Here is an 18,398-nt window from a genome sequence, read left to right as displayed (position 1 = left end):
ATAGTAAGCTATAATCGCCATGGATACTGTATAAACATACATGCATGTCTATGATAATCGCTGCTAGACGCTCACTGTTTTTCATTCACTTGGAAATACTGAAAATAAATCTAAACTAGCGAAATAGTGCATTTTTAACTACTAATATTTGACCATCATTGAGAAAAAATTGAACAAAATCTGCTAATTTTATTATTATGACTATGAGGAATAATAATACACAAGAAGCATGTTACGTTAGCCTGGATGCCAGACGAACTTAGCCACGCCCACACATTTTTTGGTCGGGAAGTTCGGTCTGGTGTCGCTCCGTTGGGGAGAAATTATCTCCTCACAAAAATCTGTGAGGAGATAGATAGACCAATCAAATTGTCAGGGCGGGCTTTATACGATGATGGACATATGATCAACCCTAACGTAATCAACCACGTCACCAAAGAGCTTTTGGGGTGAAATCGTTTTCAACAAACATGGCTGCTGTTGGAGAGCTGAAATGTGGAAATTCGAGTCTGTTTTAGAAGACATTGACAGCACATTAATTTTGAAAGAGGAACAGAGAAACGCGATCAAGGCATTTGTCGATCGAAAAGATGTTTTTGCCGTCCTTCCTACGGGATCCGGTAAAAGTTTAATGTATCAGCTGGCCCCATGGTCTACGTTATGGTCATACTACGTTGCTCTGATTGGTTCTAGATATATCCAATTGAGCGAAGAGGCATTTTTTTTCCTGGTTCGGTTGAAACACGCCCCATAATCACAGTCCAACGGAGCGGTATCAGACTCATATTCTGACTAGAATTATGAGTATGACATCGTCAGGCTAATGTTATGTGGTCATGTGCACTACTATGTCCTTTTTCGATAGGGTTACAGTTTTTTTTCGAGAGGTTAGATTTGATATTGATATTGGCTTGATATTGACTTGTGATATTGATATATGCACATAAAAGCATCATCATTTCAACCTCTTCTTCATATGAATGATTCCTTCACTGACCAAGGCTGTTAAACCACTGACTACAATTCAATTAATTTATATAGTGCAAGAACAATACAATTGTCTCCTTAGAGGTGGTAATAAGGGAGGGGAAACAATCAGGAACATGGCAGAAAAAATGGTCAGACCAGGTGAGATCATTGCTGATATTCACCCCCAGGAACCTGAAGCAGCTGAACTTTTCCACTTCAGATCCGTTGATGTGTAGGGGTGCATGCTCCACCTCCTGCCGCCTCCTAAAGTCCACAATCATCTCCTTAGTCTTGCTGATGTTAAGAGTGAGGTTATTATCCTGACACCATGTTGTCAGGGTATCAACCTCCCCTCTGTAGGCTGACTCGTCCCTCTCAGTGATGAGGCCCACAATGGTTGTGTCATTAGCAAACTTAACGATGAGATTGGAACGGTGCGTTGCCGCACGTCATGTGTGAACATCATGTGTGAACAAGGAGAACAGGAGGGGGCTGAGCACACAGCCCTGGGGGGTGCCTGTGTTGGTGATCACTGTGGCTGAGGTACGGTCACGATTCTCACCACCTGTGGCCTCCCCGTCAGGAAGTCGAAGATCCACTTGCACAGGGAGATGTTAAGTCCCAGGTCCACGAGCTTGGAGAGGAGTCTGGAGGGGATGAATGCTGAACTGTAGTCAATAAACAGCATCCTCACATACGTATTCCCTTTGTCCAGGTGGGAGAGTGCGGTGTGTACAGTGGGGGAGATGGCATAGTCTGAAGACCTGTTGGACCGGTATGCAAACTCCACTGCAGGGGGGGTCACTTCTCAAAGCGAGTGTAGAAGGCTTTCAGCTCGTCAGGTAGTAGGACAGAGGACTGGGTCTCACTGCAACCCCTCCCTTTGTAGTCTGTGATGGCTCTTAGTACACTCCACATGCGTCTGGGCTCAGAGCCGGACTCAGAGCTGGACCTAGTCCTGTTAGTCCTTTTAGCTGTTGTGGGGGCAGGGGGTGAGAACAGAGGCCAAAGGGTGATAGCAGGAAGTAGCAAAGACTTACAGTATAAAGGTCTATGTTACTGGGCCTTGTGGGGTAATGCCTGTGACCCTGAGTGTGCTGTGTTGTCAAGGCTTTGAGAAGTGACCCCCCCCTGCAGTGGAGTTACCTGATGGCCTAGCCAGTGGTGTGCCTACATTAGCTGTAGCCGAGCATTGCCGGCATTGCTTCAAAAAGACCAACCCTCACAAGGCCCAGATGCCATTTCAGGTAGGGCCCTCAGGGGTTGTGCTGACCAGCTAGCAGGGGTCCTCACTGACATCTTTAACCTCTCCCTCAGCCTCTGTACTTCCCACCTGCTTCAAGAGGAACTGCACCGTCCCTGTGCCTAAGAACATGTGGGATATTTTTTATGTTAGGATGAACATGGATCAACTCATCAGTATGAAAGTCTCACTTTAGGAAGGACAGACTAGGCGGGAAGCAGTAACTTAGACATGATTCACTGATGTTAGCAAGTCAGCAATAAAGTCACGACACACATTTCAGGAAACCCCCGGTAAGAAGGGGGTCTCAGGGGGTCTCAGAGGATGTCAGGGAGTCTCAGGGGATCCAGACACACACACACACACACATACACACACACACACACACACAAACACACACACACACAGGAGTACTCAGGGGAGTTAGAGGAGAGGGAATAGTTAATTCTGATTGGTTTTGGCAAACAGCCAGATAGAACACACCCCATGATCTACCATGATGATGTACAGGCCTTAAAATGGCATGCAAAACGTTCATACAATGAGATTGAGCTAATCCATGGACCATCTCCTTATTGTAGCTTATTGATTACAATAATAAACCTCCAGATTTCTACATCCAGTCTCCGGTCTTCTGATTGAAAGAAAAGGTGTGGGACTCAGTCTCGCCACAACAAACACTAAGGTCACCTGCATGAGTGACTATCGCTCGGTAGCACTGACCTCTGTCATCATGAAGCGCTTTGAGCGGCTAGTCAAGTAATTCATTTGCTCCTCACTGCCCCCCACCCTGGACCCTATGCAGTTTGCATACCGGTCCAACAGGTCTTCAGACTATGCCATCTCCCCCACTGTACACACCGCACTCTCCCATCTGGACAAAGGGAATATGTATGTGAGGATGCTGTTTATTGACTACAGTTCAGCATTCAGCACCATCATCCCCTCCAGACTCCTCTCCAAGCTCGTGAACCTGGGACTTAACATCTCCCTCTGCAAGTGGATCTTCGACTTCCTGACGGGGAGGCCACAGGTGGTGAGAATCGGTGACCGTACCTCAGCCACAGTGATCACCAACACAGGCACCCCCCAGGGCTGTGTGCTCAGCCCCCTCCTGTTCTCCTTGTTCACACATGATGTTCACACATGACGTGCGGCAACGCACCGTTCCAATCTCATCGTTAAGTTTGCTAATGACACAACCATTGTGGGCCTCATCACTGAGAGGGACGAGTCAGCCTCCCTCTGCAAGTGGATCTTCGACTTCCTGACGGGGAGGCCACAGGTGGTGAGAATCGGTGACCGTACCTCAGCCACAGTGATCACCAACACAGGCACCCCCCAGGGCTGTGTGCTCAGCCCCCTCCTGTTCTCCTTGTTCACACATGATGTTCACACATGACGTGCGGCAACGCACCGTTCCAATCTCATCGTTAAGTTTGCTAATGACACAACCATTGTGGGCCTCATCACTGAGAGGGACGAGTCAGCCTACAGAGGGGAGGTTGATACCCTGACAACATGGTGTCAGGATAATAACCTCACTCTTAACATCAGCAAGACTAAGAAGATGATTGTGGACTTTAGGAGGCGGCAGGAGGTGGAGCATGCACCCCTACACATCAACGGATCTGAAGTGGAAAAGTTCAGCTGCTTCAGGTTCCTGGGGGTGAATATCAGCAATGATCTCACCTGGTCTGACCATTTTTTCTGCCATGTTCCTGATTGTTTCCCCTCCCCTATTACCTCCTCTAAGGAGACAATTGTATTGTTCTTGCACTATATAAATTAATTGAATTGTAGTCAGTGGTTTAACAGCCTTGGTCAGTGAAGGAATCATTCATATGAAGAAGAGGTTGAAATGATGATGCTTTTATGTGCATATATCAATATCACAAGTCAATATCAAGCCAATATCAATATCAAATCTAACCTCTCGAAAAAAAACTGTAACCCTATCGAAAAAGGACATAGTAGTGCACATGACCACGTAACATGCTTCTTGTGTATTATTATTCCTCATAGTCATAATAATAAAATTAGCAGATTTTATTCAATTTTTTCTCAATGATGGTCAAATATTAGTAGTTAAAAATGCACTATTTCGCTAGTTTAGATTTATTTTCAGTATTTCCAAGTGAATGAAAAACAGTGAGCGTCTAGCAGCGATTATCATAGACATGCATGTATGTTTATACAGTATCCATGGCGATTATAGCTTACTATCGAGATTCTAAGTAACATGGAGACAAAACTTTTTCTGCTACTTCACGTAGACCATAAACCTCTGAATATAAAAAGGACTCAGTGAAATCGGGTGAGAAATGTAAACGCTAGTGTTTTTTATTCAGAAAAACACACAGCTCCTCCTCCTTCTCCTTGTTACAGGCCAGTCTTTACCTGTACAAAATGGCGACGACGCGTGTACGTCGCTAGCAAGTCAATGGGGCGTCTGTCTATGGTGGTTACGGAAACGTTTAAAGTGAGATTGACAGGTCAACAACCAATCACGCAGCTAACATAGCTGGCCCATACAGAGACATATATATATATATATATGGGCCCATACACCTCGCAAATCCCCTCAGACATATTATTCAGTTACAATAACGAGGTTTACAGTGTGCAGTGTCTACTTCTCGGTAAGTTTAAAAAAAAATCTAAGCAGAAAAAGGTCGAAGGTCACTGATGACGTCACCCCATTCAAAGTGAATGAGGAAGTGAATCCTGATCTTAAACATACTTCGTGAAGTCTAACGATGTCAAATAACCGTGTTATGATTGCATTTTTAACGAGAAATCAATGTTAAATTGTAAGAATATAACAGAAAAACAGTATTTCATGAAGCAGAACACAATTAATTACACATATTTTGGTACAACAAAACGGATGACGTCACCCCATTCAAAGTGAATGGTGATTAAACATACTTCGTGAAGTCTAACGATGTAAAATAAATGTGTTATGATTGCATTTTTAACGAGAAATCAATGTTAAATTGTAAGAATATAACAGAAAAACTCTATTTCAGGAAGCAGAACACAGGTTTTTACCTACATTTTGATACAATGCAAGTGGATGGGGAACTCAAAAACTCCAATATGACTGAGACAGAAGAAACACACTTCGTGAAGTCAAACGATGTAAAATAAACGTGTTATGATTGCATTTTTAACGAGAAATCAATGTTAAATTGTAAGAATATAACAGAAAAACTGCATTTCATGACGCAGAACACAAGTTATTACAAACATTTTGGTACAATGGAAGTGAATGGGAGATAAAAAAATCCAATATGGCGGAATATGGAGGAGACAGACGTTGACTCACGTTGTATTATGGGCGTGGTTAATAATGCCATACCAAAATTTCACTTGATTTAGTAAGTATTGTTACGAATTTGTATCTTCAAGATTTTCGTATACATATGTACAAACAGGTTTTGGAGATCACGTTGCGTGGAGAGCCAGTGCTTAGAGTTATGGTGGAGGAGAGGTGGGGGTCGAGTTTTACAGTTTGTGGGCGGTTTGAGAGGAAGTCCTTTATCCAGGTGCAGATGGAGGGGGAGAGGCCTAGTGCAGTTAATTTGCTGACTAGTATGTCAGGGATGATAGTATTAAAAGCTGAGCTGTAGTCAATGAAGAGCATTCTTATATAGGTTCCACGGAGTTCCAGGTGGCTCAGTGCGGTGTGGAGGGCTACGTCGATGGCATCTTCCGTGGACCTGTTTGCTATGTGAGCAAACTGATGCGGGTCGAATGTGGGGGGAAGGGTTGATTTGATGTGCCGTGAAACTAGTTACTCAAAGCACTTCATGATTACAGGTGTAAGTGCAATCGGTCTATAGTCATTCAAGCTGTTGATGGCTGGTTTCTTAGGGACGGGGATGATGATAGCTGATTGGCCTGTTGATGGCTGGTTTCTTAGGGACAGGGATGATGATAGCTGATTGGCCTGTTGATGGCTGGTTTCTTAGGGACGGGGATGATGATAGCTGATTGGTTGACCTCAAAACGGGCAAAGAAATGATTCAGTTCCTCTGCCAGTGCGGCATCAGCGTGGACAGTGCTGGTGTTGCAGTTCTTGTAGTTGGTGATGTTTTGAATTCCCTGCCACACTCTCCTTGGATTATTATTAGATATATAAGCATCACACAAGGACTTGAGCAGCAAACATGAGAAGAAGGGCATGGTAAGATACATGTAAGATACATGCAGGTTCAACAAGTGGACATCAATCTCAAAGGCAGCATACTGAAAGCATCAAAAGAGATGTTTCATTAGAACACAGAAGCAATTGGTCTATTGGTCAATATAGCTATTGGTCAAAAGGGATGAATGACTCACGTACTTCTCAAAATCAATGCACATGTGCCGAGGGGTCCTTCCTCTAAAGCACATAACCAAGTGCAATGACAACATTTGTTGAGGTTACTTCTAAATAATATTCTATATTGCTTATGCCTTTCTGATCATTTTAGTTTAGTTTACTTCTGTAAGCCGTCCTTTGTTGGCTGAACAAATCCCCCCTTCCCGATCCTACATAGGCTTATTTGGACCAGACCAAACAAACTAGTAACGTTGAACATCCGGATCTCACCGATCATGTATTGACAAAATAACCTGGGTCTAGCCATTGCTATAAACCAAGACAATGTTCATCCACAAATGGATACTCACACGTTTCCCTCTCTCTCCAACATACACACCTACATACATGCACACACCCTCCTCACACCCAGTCTCTCCCCACATGCTCACCCAATGTCGCTCTCTCCAACCCCTTCCACACAGACATCCTCCTCACACCTAATCTCTCCACACATGCTCACTCCCCCTCTTTCTCTAGTACACACACCCCTCCCCACAGACCAAACAACACTCTCCTCACTCGACGCACATAAGGCTATCAAACATCAAACTTATTTGAAAACAAATATGATAATGTGGTAATCTATGGCAACAAAGGTATTGTAAAAGACAGATCTCCCTCACCTTCAACACATCAGCCTACCACATCAAAAAGATCATAGGTTTCTACAGGTTGCTCTGCCTCTCCATAGAACTGTGCCCAAGGTCACGCTTGTTTCATATATTGAGCGTTCTAGCTGAGGGACTCACTACTGCCCGGAGGGGAGCTTCATCCCCGCAGGCCCTGTTCTGCCACATGTGTCACACACCCGGCTTCAGGAACCATCACTCTGGATTAAACACCATTCTAACATACAGTAAGTACTGTGATGTTTACACTTTTTGTTAGTATTCTCTCTGCTGCTTAAAGGACTCTGGCTGTCATGTGCCTATTACGTTTGTTTTTGTCATGTGCTCCTTGTGTTTTTGTCGTGCCATGTGTTTTCTGTTTTGTTCTGAGACTCCGCCCCTACCTGCCCTCTGCCACTTCCTGGATTTCCCTGTCGCCATCTACCACACCTGTCCTGTTAATCAGTCTGCTTATTATCCTGATTAGTTTCTCCTGCCACTTGTTTGCTTCTCACCAATTACCTGTTTCTCCTCCAGTATTTAAGTTCAGTCTGCCCTCTGTTCCCTGTCTGATCGTCACCAAAAGTCTGTGTAAAGGACTCTCTGTCTGTTTAAACTTTGTATTACTCTTCTGCCTCTGTCCTCCTGATTATCTGCCGGTGTGAGAAGTTTTGGCTTTTTGTTTTTTTCCTTCTGCTCTGAATTTTGGATCTTTTGTGTGTTGCCTTTTTGGACTTTTTGAGTAACCTTTTGTACAATAAATTCTAAGTTTTTGCCTGCATTTTTGGTCTGCAATTGGGTCTTTCCTTTGGAACCCAACACTTTTTTCTTGCTTTATTTTGCCTTTTCAGCTTGTACAACCCCACGTCATGGATCAAAGAGCTCCAGACATACTCACCTTATCCAAGCACCCCTACTTGCCCTCAAACATCAAAATGGTGCCTCAAAGTACACATACTCAAAACATACATGGCCCTAATAACACTTTGTCATAGGTTTGTGTCGGTGAGGGACTATTAACTTTGCGGTCTTCTTTTCTTCTTCTACTATTTGACTAGCACTTTTAAAAAAACTAAAGTTTAGGCAGACCTAAACAAAATCAAATTACTATAATAATTTCATCAAATGTTTACACACAGTTCGTTTTTACTTCTTGAACTTAAAAACAGAAACAAATATTATTAACTGTATTTATGGCACATGCAAAAGTATGGTCATCCTTCACAATTATTAGATTGAGATTGGTTGGGACTAATAAATCAAGTTAATTGTCAGCACATGATAATTCCAGAGCTGCTAAGCAGACTGTCGGCTACATTAAGTTAGTTTTACACTGTTTATACCGTCTACTGTTTATACTGCTACATTTAAATATCTCAATCGCAGTAGAATTCACAGTTCTCTTTTGGAGATTGATAACAACAGTGGGCCACGTTTGACATGTTAGCCCACAAATGGTAAATGGTGAGGTAGGCTGCATTCTTATTCCAAACTAGGCTTGAAGACTTGAGTTAATAAAAGTAATAGCCGTTATAGATCTAAGAGTCAGAGTCTAGATTGGAATCTCTGGACACAATGTCACAAACTCAATGCTGTAGACTAGCCAACAGTTCCGTTAGCCTGGGTTTATTACAAATCTTTTTAAATGCGTATTTTACCCGAACACGCAACCAAATGTTTTTCCAGCAACCGAAAACGTGCGCAGAGATGTAATTATTTTGACATTGCGCACACTGACATTGAATAGGTGTAGGCTGTTATTTCGCTGCTCAGTAGAATGAATTAAACCTACCTGTTGATAATCCCCACCGCATTAGTCCTGACGTTTTCGGATTATTTCGAGGATGTAACCTAAATATACTATAGGCTACTGGTTGTTCAAGACTATCATTAAATTAATGATGCCACTATGATAATGTTGACCAAGCAATGGAGATTTAACAGCCTACGATGTTTATTTACTCAGCGTGGTACTGGGTAAACTGTGTATTAACTGTGCTCCGTGTCTGACGGGATTATTGGTTTGCTCGTCCCCGAGCACCCATGGCGGATTTGAAGAAAAAGCCTTCGCTACGGACGCCATCTATCTGTGGAACCCCTGACTTCACTGATAAACCGTAAGGATCATAGATTTCTTTAGCATGACATAAAACTGACCACATGAAACATGACATTTTCTTAAATTACAAAACGTTCTTGCATCACTTACATATAGGTGCGGATTTTGTCCAGTTTGTCATACTTCTTCAACGTAGAACATCAGCAATTATTTTTGTTAAATGAGCATAGGCCTAAATATTTGAAGCCCCTGTTACATTCTATGTATTTTTCTTTATGTATTCAAAATTATTACAGGGGTAGCCTAATGCTTGCATTTGCAAATATAAGAACTCCTAGGGAAATTGCTTGTTTTAAACTGTGCTTTTGAATTTGAACCCTCAGGAGTTTGAGGCCTGTCAGGTACTTTAAAGGTATTTTCCTCTCATCTAAATCAGGGCAATGTCTATTTTTATGTCCATGTAATTTCTTTGTGCATATTATGTATTTGCTGTAAAGCACTTTGAGCTGCATTCTTTTGCATGAAAGGTGCTATATAAATAAAGTTTTATTATTATTATTATTATTATCTAAAAACATCGCTCCCATAGTGCTGCATAGGATATTATTTAATAATCTAAAAGCAGTAAGAATGTCATTATTATGCTTTTTAGTTCAAAAGCCTATTGTCAGAGGTGCTGAGGTATTGCAAAAAAGAGGGAGTGTTACGTGGGGAGCCGTATTGTGCGTTTGTTCTCCCTACCGCTCTCTCTGTCCCCCTCTACAGGTGACCTGGTGTCTAATTGGGCTGCGTTTGTGGGTTGGCCTTCGTCTATAAAAGACGGCCATTTCGTTCCATCGCGCTCTGGCTCGCTGGCTCACCCTTCCATTCCAGCCACACCCCGTCTCCACTTCCGGTCGGACTCTGCTGTGGGCATGCTGCACGGTGCTCCGCTGGCGCCCTGCTTTAGTCATTGTTTGTTGCTATCGTTAGTTTGACGCAATCTACCCGGTTGTGTTAAGCGTACTTTACTTTATGTTTACTATAGAACTGGTGGTGTCAGGTGGTGGGTTTTTGGCACGCTTTAAGCTTAGTTTAAGTTCAGAGTAGGAAGATTCCCGGAAGACTCACCACACTCCTTTGTCCTTTTGTTTGAACGGGAGTTCAGTTTCCCCCATTTGATTTCTAAGCAGACTGTGTGAGGGTTTGTTTTTCTGTTTTGTTATTCCTTATGTTCACCGCCACCATGTTCTTCCGTTAACTCTTGATTTATCAATAAATACATTACCATTTCACCGTCACCATTTCTCTTGGCTTCTTTATGTTATGTTTGCCATTTCTTTAAGTTGATGGTATCGTAACAGGGAGGCAAAAGGCGAAAACCTTTTTCTCTTCACCGGAGATAAAATAAGACAGGAATACATAGACCAGAAGGTGGCGATTCTTTCCATCCCCCAGGCAAACCACAACTTAGGGAGAGGTGTTAGTCACAGGTTCACCTTAAACAGTATGGCATTTAATTAGGGGTGTAAAAAATAACCGATACGTATTGATATCCGTTTTTAGCGTCTAAGATACGACTACATCGATGCGTCGCGTATTGGTATTAAAATTACATGAACCGGTCGTTGCCCCGGTCGTTGCTACGCAAAACACTCACTCACTGACCTGGTGCATTTTATGTCATTCAGAACAATGACAGTTTCTTCCCCCTCGCTGTCTCACTACTGAACAGCTAACCCACTGTAGCATATATATTTATCCCTGCACTTCTTACACTCTCCACTTCTTCTTTGCACTATTGTTGTGTAACAATTCACAGCTACTGTATATAGCCATTCCGCCTTGTATATACTTTCTTAAACTTCTTAGACCGTTGCACTGTTTGTTTTGTATTGTGTTGTAATGTATATTTTGTGTAAACACTGAGAGCCACTTTACCAAGTCAAATTCCTTGTTTGTGAAAACTTACTTGGCCAATAAAACCTGATTCTGATTCTGATTCTGTCATTGGCCAAAGCCTGCATAGCATAAGCCTATCAGGCTGTATTCTCAAAAATAACGCCCAGAGGTACATGGAGGTATTATATAGACCTGTAGAGAATGACTTATTACAACTCCCATTCATTTCAATGGCCAATGCTATGCTAGCTACGCCATTCATTTCAATGGCCAATGCTATGCTAGCTACTTCAGCCAAGGAAGAAAAATCGTGATGTCCTAAAATAAATAAAAGAACTATACGAACACTGCAAATGGCAGTGAATAAATACATAAGTACTAAACTCAATCGCGTGGATATAGTGGAATAAAATGGACACATCTAGATTCTGCAACCGTACTCTGCACCGGTGAAATTAGGTCTGCGTGTACTTCGTTTACCGGTGCTCGCTTTCCGCTTTGACATGATTTTGATCAGTCTGAAGTTGCTTTCGTGTTGCCTGTGGAGTGTGCACACATTGCAATTGCATGCCCTTATAAGGAGCGGGGCGTTTCTGTATGCAAGTTCAGGTGCATGAGAATGCGCGTTCAATTTAAGAATCAGTGCACTTTGGCAGTGGAGATCTTTTCTTAGGTTGGTCTTTCGAAGTTGGTAAGAAGATATTTAAGAAGACACTTAAGAAAATGTTCGAGAATGAGGTCCATTGTTTCCTCACAACGCAGTGTTTTCAATTATTGAACTGCATCGAATCGCATTGAATCCCATCGCATCGAATCGCACTGAATCGTTTTTTATCAACATGCATCTTTTCTTGTATCGTGCCCATGTATCGAGATACGAATCGGATCGACTTTTTCATGAGAGATTCACACCCCTACGTTTAATGTTAGTTTGCGGTTAAAAAGCTAGAGTGCTACTTGACATTCTCCTTCCTGAGATTTGTTCATGTGTCAGGCTAGATAAGGTAAAGTTGTGCCCTGCTGCTAGCGTTCCCTAGTCAGTGCCAGCCACTGGGAGTTATTTGTGCCTTGCTGCTCTGTTAGTTGTGTTGTTTTTCAGTTTGAGATGCCTTGCAACATTATAAATAAATGTATTTTATAAAATAAAATAATTCAGATTTTTGCTGAAACTTTATTCAGTTTTCTGCTTTGTTTTGCTTGTTTGCAGCCTTGTTACCAACTACACAAAAGTGGTGCAGTACAGCATTTGTTTTGGAATGTGCATGTATGAAGGAAAAATATAGATAAAATAAAAAAATAATTAAGACCTTTGTCAGGTTTTTAATGGCACACACAACACACTGGAACACACACGTGCATATATGGAGGCGACACAGGACACACACACGCAGGTAAGCCTGAGATCGCTGTGAATTTAGTTTCTGCTTTTTCCCATCCTGGACTGTCCTTCCTCAAGGACCCCCCAGGAGCAGTGGGCAGCTTGTAGCGCCCGGGGACCAAGTGAAGTGAACTGTCCATCTTTGGTCAGGGATGGACATGTGTTCTGTTATTTTGCATGTTTTTTCTGTTGGGGTTCTTACTGGAGGAAACCCCTTGTGAACACAGGGAGAACATGCAAACTCCACACAGAAAGGCCCGGGAGATAGCCCACTTGAGCACTGTTCACTCTGGGGAGGACCTGCCCCCCAGAGCCAACAGCGCCCCATGTGGGAATCGAACCCATGACCTTCTTGCTGTGAGGCAGCAGTGCAAGCAGTGCAAGCAACTGAGCCACCGTGCCAGGGTGTAGTTGTCAGTGAAAACATCCCACTAGGACTGCGGAGGAGTAGGGGCAGTGTGGAGTAGCTGGTTGATAGTGGAGAATAATATTCCAGAATTTACAGCATTCTCTGTAATAACCTTGGAAAAGTAATCCTTTCTTGCCAGACACATTGGTTTGTTACAAGCAGTCATGGCCTCTTTGTATATATTGCAGTGAACTATGAGCCTAGTTTTCCTCCATTTTCTTTCAGCTGCCTGACAGATCTCATTACTCATTACATCACTGTTATTATTTAACCAAGGGGAGGTCAGTTGACCTCTTTTTAGCCATTGAGATGGGATTTAACAGAGTTTATTGTAAACAGCCAGGGACAGGGGGAACAGGTGAATAAACGGGAGCTCAACCACAAAACAAGGGATAACGCTCAGAAGGTATAAAGTCCAATAAACACAACGCACAGGAGTTATACTAGGGAGAACTAGAGCGCACAAGCTCGGAACAGAGAGAGCAACTAGAAATTGCCTTTCCTGAAGGAAATACCAGTGCATGAAATGCAAAAGTTAAGAAAGGAAGAAAAAAAGGAAGGAAGAGTGAACTAGAGTGAAAAAAGAAAGGAAAGAATAGTGAACAAGAGTGGCTATGGACAAATACAGTAAAGAGAGAGTGAAGAAGTAAAGGAAATGGAAGGGAGGTTAGAGGGCTGTTAAGTCAAAGAAGGCTGACAAAAAAGTTGAAAAAAGAGTGAACAGGAGTGGCTATGGATAATGAGATTAATGAGAGTTATCTCTCTTAAATATTGAAAGAAGGAGAAAAAAATGGAGTGAAGCAGAGAGATGGAGTGTGAGAGAAAGTAGATTGAGAGGGATAGAGAGAAAGATGGTGAGAAAAAAAGTAGAGAATGGAAGGTGTCTCCTAGTTTTACAGTTGAATGGAGAGGGACAGAGAGAAGATGAGCCTTGGAACCTTGGCGCAGGTGTCAGTGAAGAACAGGTGCAAGCCAGTTTAATGACCCTATTATGTTGTCACAATGGCCCAATGTAAGTCAATGGGAAGATTTGTATTAGTTTTTCTTTAATATCTTGAAAAGTATATAAAGTAAAAAAAAAACATACATAGCATACGTGTCCTTTACAAGACCTACGCGCCAAAGTTCGAACGAAGTTTCTACGTTAAGCGGTTTGAGCTGAATTAAGCGCAGAAGTTTGGTACAAAGAAAAAGAAGAAGTATAAGAAGCCTAGGAATAACAATGCAGGGCATTTCATGCACTGTAATAATGGATGGCTAGAATGATCACGGGAGACATGGCGTCAGGAACCTCTTGCGTCGTGGAGATTAAACCTTATTACAATGAAGCCAGACAAGAGAGTGAGGAGTTTATATAGTGGTGGAGGGAGTGCCAGGTGCAGGTAATCAGGGGATTGTGAAGGTGACTGAGGCAGGTGTGTTGAATCAGGGGGCGCGTGGCAGGAGTAGGGCTCAGCACTGGCGTGACAGCTATATTAAACTTGCTTGTCATAACTGGGGCATTGTGGTTCTCTCTCCACTTGCCCCTTTAAAACAAGCAACACCTATAAATCAATGTAAAATGTATCCATTGATAGCTCTACTGATGGCTGTAATGGGTAAGTCCTCAACTGTCAGTACAGAACATCAATTTCAGAGCCGTAATGATTTATTTTATTAAAATACATGTCTGTCGGTTAACAAAGTAACTAATTGGAACACAATAATATGTTAATGACATGAGCTGTTAATTGCCACTAACCCCCCCCCCAGCTGATTTATATCACCTAGGTTTTCTATTTCTTTAAAAACAAAAAAAAAACACTGAGAGCATGAGATTCAGTTGTCTGCCTCTTGTAAAAATAAAAATCTTTTGTTTGATATTTTGGGGAAGTTATAACTATAACAATGTGATAACATATTCAATTCAATTCAATTTATATAGCGCCATAACAATACAATTGTCTCTAGGCGCTTTACAGAGCCCAGAGCCTGAACCCCCTTAGTGCAAGCACAATGGCAACACGGGCAAGAAAAAACTCCCTGTTAGTCAGGAAGGAACCTTAAGCAGAACCACGGCACATAAGGGGGAACCCATCTGCTTGAGGTCGGCCGGGTGGAGATAGGAAGGGGGGATGGGGGGGAGGGTTGGGTGGCAGAAGGGGAAGGGAAACAACAGGTGTTGTGCATAGCCTTCATTTGGTAGATGTACATAATATATATACAGACATCCGGTGGTAAATACATAATACAGACAAGACCAGTTTAGTGGGTATACACTGTGCTCATAGGGTTACTGTTACAGGGGTAAGGGGAGTAGGAACAGAGAAACATGTCGATGGTGGCAATAATATTTATTGTATATAAATGCTAGCATAGGGTATGAGGTAGACTTACGGCAGTGTGGTGGCGGTGGGTGCAATTGGCCGAGGGTTTCTACAGGTAGACCGGGTGGAGAGACTACAGCAGCGTCCCATAGCGAAGATAGTCTAGATTAGGAGAGAAAGAAAAAGAACAGAGTGAGTGGGTTATTATAGGCATTAGCAATGTGATAAGAAAGGAGAGGGAGATAGAGAGAGAGAGAGAGAGAGAGAGAGAGAGAGAGAGAGAGAGAGAGAGGCTGCCTGGCTAGGTGTATGGGAATTTTATTTAGTATTTAGTTGGCTGGTGACAGTCGCAAAACGCGCCGTGTGCTGTACCCGGGATCTGTCGCACTCCTTCACGGTACAACATACGCTGTCTGTAGCCCGGTTTTGTTGATTAGGGGGGTATTGCATGTGTTTAGATGTGTTTAGTTATGCTGGCATTTAGCCTTTAGTTTGGTTTGGCATTTAGCAATTAGTTTGGTTTGGTACATATGGAGATTTTAGTCGTAAGCTTTGTTAGGGTTGCTGGGTAGAACATACGCTGTCTGTAGCCCAGTGTTATACATTTTTATTTTGAATTCTTGTGTGTTCAGATATGTCTAGTTATGCTTGCTGACTGGCTGTCCCAGCAGGTGATGGGTTTGTTGACGCAATTACTTGTGGCTATAGGATGCACTAAAGAGGAATGTCTTTAGTCTCGATTTGAATATAGGTAGGGTGTCTGCATCTCGGATGGAGGCAGGGAGATTGTTCCAGAGGAGGGGGGCTTGGTAGCTAAAGGCTCTGCCTCCTACTGTGGTTTTTGATATTCTTGGAATTACAAGGAGGCCTGCACTCTGGGAACGGAGCGGTCATATAGCATGCTGCATAGGAGGAAGTGTGCAGGGGGCTTAGCATTTCTAGGCTACTGCATTGTAGGTGGTGGGCCAAAGCCCCGTATTTGTTCAACTTTGCAATTTAATTTACGATGACCTGGATTTCTAAAGTTGGGATGATTATGTTATTTCTAACGATAAACCAGTTGTTGCCAGCAAAAGGTTCTGCATAATTTGTCAAAACCATAGTGTAAAAGTTTGTTAACTCGCCATCAGTCGAACCAATAACACGATGTAATACTGGCGTAAGAACATTATTAACCAATCAGATGCAGCCATATTGACACCCGTTTCACGATAATATTGACATCTTTCACTGCAGCCGCGACAGCTCCGAACCATTGGAACGGAGACGTGTTGTAAGTAATAATTTGATCAGTATAAGGCTGTTTTAAAACATGTTTGTTTTCTAAACCGTCTTTTTTATACGTGATAGTGTTAATAGTTTTAGTTCGCTAACGAGCCGTAGTTTGTACTATATAGGCTAGCCTACTGTTAGCTATGCTATTTGTTAATTCCTCATTAACCTTTTCCTTGTCAAGTTTGAACTTGGAAGGCTTCATTGTCATTGGTCGTTTTGCACATTGCAAATTATTATAAGACTGTAGGATTGATAAGCTCCGACACAACCGGTTCTTTTATCGGTACTTGTTAACATTTTGGTGTATTTTTGTATCATGCTGCAGTCTCTCCCCTGCACTCTGTGTCTGGTCTGAGCTCCTCCACAAACACACGTCATGGTAGCCAGTGGGGGCAGTGCTGTGCGCTGAGTAAACCTCACTCCCCCAAACCTGAGGAGCCATGCTAGCGACAGCACGCCCACCTCACATGTCTGAGGTTGCAAGTTCGAGTCTGGTGTGAGACTGATTGTTTACACTATGCAGGATACACACACACACACACACACACACACACACACACACACACACAGGCAGAGCAAAGTAAAAAAACAACAGAGCAGAGAGGCAGCAGTGAAGACAAGTGAACCAGGTGAAGTGAAGATATCTCAAAGGTTATTCAATTTGAGGACAACTAGGGTTGTTACTAGCGCTTGTTACTGCAACCTTTGTGAGTAAAAAGTCAATACTTTATCAATACACCTGTTCAACAAGCATAAACATGTAGAAAGCAATATTTGAATCTGCTTTGTCCACAGTCACATCCACCGCTGCTATATTTTACACAAGCACATCGTCATAGCTCGGCTAATAGTGTAATGTTACAAATAAGCTAAAATGAAAGCTGTGTGTGTTAGAGATGAAGCAGCATAACATTTTTATATCACAATTATATTGACCAAAATGATTACGGAAATCAGTATTATCACGGTATTGTTCAAATGAAAATGTTCAAAAAGTACTGATACAACAAAATTGCAGTGATCAAACCATCTCTCAAAAAACCTAACCTTGATCTGATAATCTGGCCCATATCCAACCTCCACTTGAAAAAGTAATAGCAAAGCAAATTGCTTCCTTTCTACAATATCCAAGAAGTTTTAGGTCTTATCTTTCTGACCCTCTTCACTTTGTTCATGTCCATAATAAGCCATCCAATCACACCAGAGTATGTTATGGCTCTTGGTCCCCTGCTCTTGTCCTTGTACATGCTACCCTTAGGTGCTGTCATGAGGAAGCATCATTAACTTCCATTGCTATGCTGATGACACCCAACTTTACCTTTCCATGAAACCTGGTGGAATTGTACAGCTTCCCAAAATGGAAGCTTGCCTGCAAGATGTAAAAGCATGGATGACTAACAACTCCCTGCTCTTTAACTCAGATAAAACTGAGGTTATGCTTGTAGGCCCTAAAAAATTGAGAAATTACATTATCCAGCCATCTACCCACTCTCAGTGGCAGTGGTGATGTGTTTAGATGTGTTTTTTGTAAAATGGTCAAATTAATTGGGAGAATAATGAAATATGGAAGTGATCTGTGTGCATTCAACCTGTTGGACTGTAATTAACTAACATAGTACTAGGCTACTCTGAGACAATGCTTACAACTTTTTATCACATTTAAAAGGTAAAAAAGAAAATGATTTATATTTTGTAATTTTAGACAGTTTGTGACTGTAACATATTATCTGAATTATAAATTACACCACTAAAAACCCTAGTTTGTGTACATTTCTTGTCAATAAACCCATACAGTTCTTTCAAGAAGATAATATATTGTAGATGCAATGGTGGCAAATACACTTTTGTGAGCAGCATTTTGTGCTATTTTTGACTGTATAGCCAGTACATAGGTTGCT

At 42.2% G+C, this 18,398-nt stretch overlaps 1 protein-coding gene across 3 annotated transcripts in view; it reads right to left on the bottom strand.

The window, feature by feature from the left end:
• The window catches only part of klc3 (kinesin light chain 3), a 29,948-nt gene extending 20,655 nt beyond the window's left edge, over nt 1-9,293 (bottom strand). For 2 of the 3 annotated variants that reach the window (XM_031573279.2, XM_031573280.2), the window contains exon 1: nt 8,985-9,293. The gene's annotated coding sequence lies outside the window, so the exon portion shown is untranslated. The remainder of the gene's footprint in view (nt 1-8,984) is intronic. The other variant, XM_031573278.1, reaches the window with a different exon arrangement.
• Between the last annotated feature and the right edge of the window lie 9,105 nt (nt 9,294-18,398).

This window comes from Clupea harengus, chromosome 9 (assembly GCF_900700415.2).
Source record: "Clupea harengus chromosome 9, Ch_v2.0.2, whole genome shotgun sequence".
NCBI lineage: Eukaryota > Metazoa > Chordata > Actinopteri > Clupeiformes > Clupeidae > Clupea > Clupea harengus.
This window is presented reverse-complemented; position numbering and strand designations above follow the sequence as displayed.